The following is an 8,582-nucleotide window of genomic DNA, read 5'->3' on the forward strand; positions in this document are numbered from 1 at the left end:
GTCGACAGTCTTTAGAAATTGTTTGAGGTCTTTTAAATTAAGAGGTAGTCATGTTCTTTCTAAGTGTCACTCGGATGGATTCTAGTCTTTTGGTGCGCGTGAATGAGAGCGCTCTCAGTGTTGTTTTTCTCCGGTATTGGAAACAGTTTATTCCATCTTAAATTTGATTGATTATTTACATTTTAGGGTACCTGAGGTTGGATTAGAAACGTTTGAAATGTTTGGACCAAGTTTACAGGTAACTTATTAGATCCTTTGTAGGCATGTATCGCAGGTTGGAACCGGTGTATTTCTGAATCAAACACGCCAAATAAATAAATAGACAGTTTTGGGATATAAAGAAGGACTTTATCGAACAAAACAACCATTCATTGTGTAACTGAGACGTTTGGGATTGCAAAAAGATGAAGATCTTCAAAGGCAAGTGATTTTAATTTATCGCTATTTCTGACTTTCGTGATGCATCTGTTTGGTTGGAAAATGTTTTTCATGTTTTTGTATGCGGGGCGCTGTCCTCAGATAATCGCATGGTATGCCGTAAAGCCTTTTCAAAATCTGACAAAGCAGCTGGGTTAACAAGATGTTAATCTTTAAGCCGATGTATAACACTTGTATTTTTTATGAATGTTTATTATGACAATTTCTGTATTTTTAATTTGGCGCTCTGCAATTTCACAGAATGTTGTCGAGGTGGGTCGCTAGTGGAACGCCTGCGCCAGAAAGGTTAACCTCTCTATGGTATGTGGGACGCTAGCGTCACATCTGGCCAACATCCAGTGAGGTTGCAGAGAGCCAATTTCAATTACAGAAATGCTCATTATAAAAATTCAGAAAACAAAACATATTTTACATAGGTTTAAAGATTAACTTCTTGTTAAACCAACCACAGTGTCATATTTATAAAATGCTTTTCGGCGAAAGCATACCTAGCCCAGAACATACCTAGCCCAGAACATAGCCCAGTTGACAAATTATTACAAACAGTAATTAGCCAAGCAGAAGCGTTACAAAACTCAGAAATAGAGAAAATGAATCCCTTACCTTTGATCTTCATATGGTGGCAATCAGAAGACATTAATTTACTCAATAAATGTTCCTTTTGTTCGATGAAGTCTCTTTATATTCAAAAGCCTCCGTTTTGTTAGCGCGTTTTCTTCAGTAATCCACAGGCTCAAACTCAGTCAAAACAATCAGACAAAAAAATCAAAATTGTATCCATAAAGTTCATAGAAACATGTCAAACGATGTTTATATTCAATCCTCAGGTTGTTTTTTTAGCCTAAATGATCTATAATATTTCAACCGGACAATAACGTTGTCAATATAAAAGGTAAACAAGAAATGCACATGCGCGAGGGTCCACTCGTTCAGACTGGTCTTACTCCCTCATTTATAAGAATACAAGCCTGAAGACTGTTGACATCTAGTGGATACAAGCCTCTAAAGACTGTTGACATCTAGTGGAAGACATAGGAACTGCAAATGGAGTCCTAAGTCAATGGATACTGTAATGGCATTGAAAACTACAAAATAAAAATACTTCCTGAATGGATTTTTCTCAGGTTTTCGCCTGCTAAATCAGTTCTGTTATACAAACAGGCACTATTTTAAGAGTGTTTTCTATCCAAATCTACCAGTTATATTCATATCATATCTTCTGGGCCCGAGTAGCAGGCCGTTTAATTTGGGCATGCTTTTCATCCAAAATTCCGAATGCTGCCCCCTACCCTAGAGAGGTTAACAAGAAATTTGTAGAGTGGTTGAAACACTTAGGTTGGAGTCATTCAAACTAGTTTATCTAAACTTCCAATTTCAACTGTACATGTACACACTTTTTTTTAGAATATACCTTTAATTTTCCCTGCAAACCCTATCACCCCTCCCATAATTGGAGTAAACTAATAAACAATAACACTTAGGCATCTGCCTTCAGTTTATACACATTTTACAGACACAATCTATTTTACAATAGTTATATTTTGATTGCTTTTAGTCCTTCCTCTTTTTCTGGTGTCCATCCAGTTTGATATTTATTTGTAACTGTGCTATTTCACAACATTTCTGAACCTATATACATTTTACATTGGTTATCATGTTATTAGTCCCACCCTTCAGCTCCATTCAAACCCTCCCATCTATCTCTTAACACCATTCATTTTGGATTTCTATTTGCCATATATTTTTCAACTGTGCTGTGATGCTTCACAAAAGTACTGAACCTTTCTATTCTCATAGCTTCTACAGACTGTAAATTAATTAAAGATAAACATTTTTGCAAAAATAATTATTATATTAGTGGTTGATTGACTCTGAATTTTCAAATCATCCAGTATTGCGATCTGCAGCGTTAGTTCTAGGTAAATGTTGCAATCATACAGCCATTCCTGGACTTGTGACCAAAAACGAGCTTCATATGGACGTTACCAAAATAAATGATCTAATGACGGCCTCCTCGCAGCAAAATCTGCAGAGCTGGGAATATTGTATCCCCCATATAGATAACATTCTATTGGTAGCAAGAATTTTGTATAGTAATTTAAATGGAAAAATTTAAAGTTTTGAATCCGCCGTTGTTTTGCGTGTCAATTCATAAACTATATGCCATGGAATCGGTACATCGAATCTCTTGGTCCTTAAATGAAATTAGTATATGTTTTTATATATCACAATTTTCTTTAACCATTTATGGTCTTTAATGCAGGAACGACAGACAAGTTCCTTACTTTTTCCTCCTTCTACTTGCCTCTTCCATTTTTGTGCTATTGCTGCAATTAGTTAGTTGTGATTTTGGGTAGAGCAGACATTTCCATGTCTGTGTTAGCTGCATGTATGACATAACTCCACCAGTCCTATTTATGATATCATTTGAGTTTAACCAAAATATTTGTTTTATTATTTGTTCTGTCTTTTCAGGTGGATTAAACTGAAATTGCAACCAACTTTCTAAGGCTTGTTTAAAAAATATATTTTGGGGATGATTTCGTTTTCAAATAACCGAAAGTGAGCAGTTGTAATCTGAATAAAGGGAAAAAGGCCATTCTTGAACATGGGGTGGGACATTCTTACTAATTTACTAGAGATTTAAGTACAACTTTTGTATGACTGATGCCTTTAGTGTGAGGTCTATTGCTTTAATATTTAATCATTTCTGCCCTCCGAATTCATGTTCGTTATATTAATAGGCCCTTTTAATTTTGTCTGGCAAGCCATTCCAAATAAAATTTAATATTTTGTGTTCATATAATTTAAAAAGCAGGTCACTAGGTGTAGGCAAAACCATAAGCAAATAGGTAAACTGTGATGACTAAAGAGTTAATCAGGGTGATTTTTCCACAAATACAGGTTTTTTCCTTTCCATGGAGCGTGTCAAATCTTATCTACTTTTGCTAACTTTCTATAAAAATGTATTGGGGTGAGATCATGTCTTTTGGGATTTGTATACTGAGTATGTCCACATTCCCGCCAGACCATTTTGTTGGTAAACTGCGTGGTAATGTAAAAGTCCAAAAATGTTATGATCCAATTCAAGACACGCCCCCAAGTGAGGTCAGAGAGTGTTTCAGCCTGACAGAACCGCCCCTCTCGAACAAACTGCATAAATGATGGGTAACAAAATTAACATATCAGACCAGAGAAAGGTACAGATGCAGCGCACATTTAAAGTGGTTTGAACTCAATCAAAACATGAGGTAGAGATGATAGTCACCTCCCGGACAATCGCGGGTAAGGCTGATTAGCTGTTCTAAGTAAAGTATCTAGAAAATTGAATTGAAGTGGGACCATTCTACTACTCGGCTCAAACCACCGCAATACACTACTCTCATCACCCCACTGGGAGCCATCGACACGGATGGCTAGCCTATCTTCAAAGAAGCATCTTCCAGAGCGAATGGATGTAGAATTAACTCTGTAGTTCTGTTCAGGACTACTCGACAAGTCCACAGATACCGGACAACTGCAAAGCAGAACAACTGTAGAAGACTGGTGGGAACCCCTTTTGGACAATAAGAGCATTACAAGCGTGCCGCAAAAAGTTCCAACCCCTTTTCCAATGTGGCCCGGTTCAGAGCGATACACAGCAAACCATGGCATTTTCACGTAATTACACAGTAAAATCACAATCACAATTCACTGTGTCAAAAGTGATCGACTCCCATAGTTGTTTTAGCAACTGGCAGTGCCAATGACCCCTAGCGTCAGTGCTGATAACTGGTGTTAATTGCTAAGGTATAACATTCTACTCTATTATTGTAGACTTACTCGGTAAGTGTAAAGATCAACACAACCCCGCCCATAAATTCAGTTTCTGCGTTCAAATTTCCTCTTGTTGGATCAACAAAATCCAAATTTGTACCACACAAAGGTTAGTTTTAAACAAAGATTTCACTGATATTATTTAGTTATTTTCATTTAAATACTTGGTGGTCAGTTTAACATAAAAAGTCTAACAGCTTTGATTGTGTGTGTGCAGCTATGTTAGAGTTACTTGCATTTCACTTTTTGCATGTCTTTGCTAGATAGCTCGCATGCTAGCTAACTAGCTCACCCCTGTCCTGTGCAGTTAGTCTGTTCCACGTGGTGGTTCCATGGGCACGTGTCTCACCAAGCTTTTTTAGCCTCATGCTAGTTTGTTCTCCTTTATTTCAGCTGTATATATTGAGGACTAATCTGATTAAGGTGAGTTGATTATTTAGCCATATTATAACTGCATTTTCAACTTGTGGGTGATGCTTATAGATACATATTGTGGCCATTGCATCGGCAGCTAGCTAGTCTAGCTAACTGAGTTTCCCACTCGCTTTACCACCAGTTCATTTTAGTGGTCTTGTAAGACTGCTCCTAGAACATGACAACATAATATAGTTAATAGCTGGAATTATGAGTGTATTTTACTGGACTAATTAGGCTGTGTCTATATTTCGGGACAGTGAATGTGAGTTGAATAGTCTGTTTTCTGTAGTTTGGAACCTGCTTCAAGTAATATCACACAAGTTGTGGTAATGATCCAATATGTTAATAATATACTTTGAAATTAGCATTGCTAAGTAAAGGAGTATTGGTGAAAATGTTTTCAGTTGTCCTTATATAATGTGTTATGATTGAAATACAAATGTATATTTTTTTCATCCATTTTGGCCTTATCTAGTACCATTGACTGCTTTCAGACCTAGTCATGTCGATCAGGGTGAAATTCAATGGTGAACAAAAATATCTAAAGATCATTGACCTGACACTGGAAATCCTTTTGATTGGAGGTAAACATTTAATTTGTAATTGGACATAAATATTGTATTGTTTTCATACATTTACGAGTCAGTCTGATTACTCTTATTACGTTGCAATTCTAATTGTAGGTTGTTGTTTTAATGTTTGTCACAGCTTTCCTGACATTTGAGATCCCACTTACTAGCTTATCAGAGGTAAATCTGTATAATGGGTCTGGAACTGAAGTTGATGGGGATGTGTTTGAAGAGGTGATGAAACAGCCAGATCTTGGTGTTTTCAAGCTCACACTGAACAATGATGCTAAAGATATGTGCTGGTTTTCAAGTCTTGGTTACTTGTGGCATCACTTTCAATATAACCCTACATTTGACATGCCTGTATTGTCATCCTTTGTGTATTTCAGAATCTTCCTTGATGAGTCCTGTCTCTGCCAGTTCTGTGATGGGTGGTTCAGACCATAAGTCAGATGATACAATAATTTTAAGCGAGGATGGAAGCCCGTCACAAAAGCGTCAAAGATCTGATGACGAAGCAAAAAATTATATGTAATTTTATATATATATATATATATAATTAATTCTCCAATTCACTTGCCATCAAATGGATATATCACTGCTGTTTTTATTTTATTTTTTACAGCTAATAGAGAGTATACTTATTAAAAAGCCTAGTGGAGAAGTTGACATCAAGGAATACTCCAAAACTAAAAGCCTGACTGACTGCACCAGACGAAAGATGATCAACATTCTTGTTTCAGCGATGACAGAGACTCTCAGAGAGTTTAAGGAAAGATTCAATAATGAAAATTGTAGAGCATTACTTGCACCCATATCAGATGAATATAAAAAATGAATTCTGTATCAGTATTTCAGTCACAAAATTGGTTAGGCTACCAATAACCATCCACTGCTATTGGTAGAATACTTATCTTGTATCAAACTAGGGCATGATACTGATACAAATAATCACTCCTGGTATTTAGCTAAACACAACATTATATTCTTGTCAGGACATCACCACCGCACAGTGTGAGAGAAACGTTTGCACAAGGCATCGTCTCCTTGTTCCCATACCTGAAGGATCCCTACACTGCAAATTGATATGTAAGTATACAGTTGAAATCAGAAGTTTACATACACTTAGGTTGGAGTCATTAAAGTTCGTTTTTCAACCACTCCACAAATTTCTTGTTAACAAACTATAGTTTTGGCAAGACGGTTAGGACATCTGCTTTGTGAATGACAAGTAATTTTTCCAAAAATTGTTTACAGACAGATTGTTTCACTTATAACTCACTGTATCACAATTCCAGTGGGTCAGAAGTTTACATACACTAAGTTGACTGTGCCTTTAAACAACTTGGAAAATTCCAGAAAATTATGTCATGGCTTCAGAAGTTTCTGATGGGCTTATTGACATCATTTGAGTCAATTGGAGGTGTACTTGTGGATGTATTTCAAGGCTTACCTTCAAAATCAGTGCCTTTTTTGCTTGACATCATGGGAAAATCCAAAGAAATCAGCCAATACTTCAGAAAAACAATTGGAGACCTCCACAAGTCTGGTTCATCCCTGGGAGCAAACACCTGAAGGTACCACATCCATCTGGACCAACAAGAGTACGCAAGTATAAACACCATGGGACCACGCAGCCGTCATACCACTCAGGAAGGAGACACGTTCTGTCTCCTAGAGATGAACGTACTTTGGTGCGAAAAGTGCAAATCAATCCCAGAACAACAGCAAATGACCTTGTGAAGATGCTGGAGGAAACAGATACAAAAGTATCTATATCCACAGTAAAACGAGTCCTATAACAACATAACCTGAAAGGCTGCTCAGTAAAGAAGAAGCCATTGCTACAAAACCGCCATAAAAAAGTTGGTTTGCAACTGCACATGGGGACAAAGATCGTACTTTTTGTAGAAATGTCCTCTGGTCTGATGAAACAAAAATATAACTGTTTGGCCATAATGACCATCATTATGTTTGGAGGGAAAAGGGGAGGCTTGCAAGCCGAAGAACACCATCCCAACTGTGAAGCACGGGGGTGGCAGCATCTTGTTGTGGGGGTGCTTTGCTGCAGGAGGGACTGGTGCACTTCACAAAATAGATGGCATCATGAGGGTGGAAGATGATGTGGATATATTGAAGCAACATTTCAAGACATCAGTCAGGAAGTTAAAGCTTGGTTGCAAATGGGTCTTCCAAATGGACAATGACCCCAAACATACTTCCAAAGTAGTGGCAAAATGGGACTTGGTTATTTGTTTTTTCATTCAAGATTAGTAAAAATGTTCATTTTCTTTAGAAACATTATTACAACCATAATAGTGGAGAAGAGTACCTCTCGTATAGAATCAAAACCGTTCAGAGGAATTTGGCTTCATCAGAGAAATGGCCCACTGAACTATAATCTGGAGGCCAACTGCTGAGAGGGAGTCCAATCAATCCACTTTGGTTATCCTGAGTGAAGATCAGCGCAGAGAGGCCATTTCTCTTATGAAGAATTCTTCTGATAAAGAAACAGTCAAACAGAAGATGCAAATCATTTGAGTACAGGAAGAAGATGACCCACGACCCGATTAAATGCTCTACCATCCTAACCAAATATCTACGTTTTCTTGACATGAAGGGCTTGGTAAGACTCTTTTAAAAACAATTTTAAATTGTTTACTCTCTAGATACCAATTCAGGTTGGCCAGTAAATTTAAACACTTCCATAATAGTAGTTAAATTAATGTGTAGGCTGGTGATTTACTCAAACTCTGTTTTGGAGGTTAAAGTGGAATGTTTTGTGAGAAAGAAATGTACTTGCATGAAACAAATGTTTTGTTCTTTTGTCTTTATTTGTTTCAGATTGAACAGGATTTTATGCTGCTGTTTGGAGAGGGAACATCAACCAAGTTTTTGGAGAGGTGGCCAACTACTTTCAAGCAAAAGATGATCATTTCAAGCAAGACCCTAAGCAAGGCCACTCAGGGAGCTGAACTTCAAGAGCTAATCCAGATGTCAGAATCTGCAGTTGATGAGGGAGCTGACACGAATGCTGACGGTTAGATGATCATAATTTATAATTTATATTTCAAATAACTCTGAAATGTTAATGTCACTGATGATAGAATTGACCATTTTAATCAGGATCTCTTCTTTGCTTAGGATGGGACGGTGACCTTTCCTCCATCCTTCTCCTGCTCCATTTGATTCCTCCTTCATCACAAGGCCGCTAAAGACCAGGCAAGATGTCTGCATCCCAAGCTGAACAGCATCTTGTGATTTTCCAAAAGTTTTTGTATTGGCATTCTTATTCTTAGACAGTGCTGCAGCCGTTATGATGTACTAATGATGGTGTTCGTT

Source organism: Oncorhynchus tshawytscha, linkage group LG18, assembly GCF_018296145.1.
Source record: "Oncorhynchus tshawytscha isolate Ot180627B linkage group LG18, Otsh_v2.0, whole genome shotgun sequence".
Lineage (NCBI taxonomy): Eukaryota > Metazoa > Chordata > Actinopteri > Salmoniformes > Salmonidae > Oncorhynchus > Oncorhynchus tshawytscha.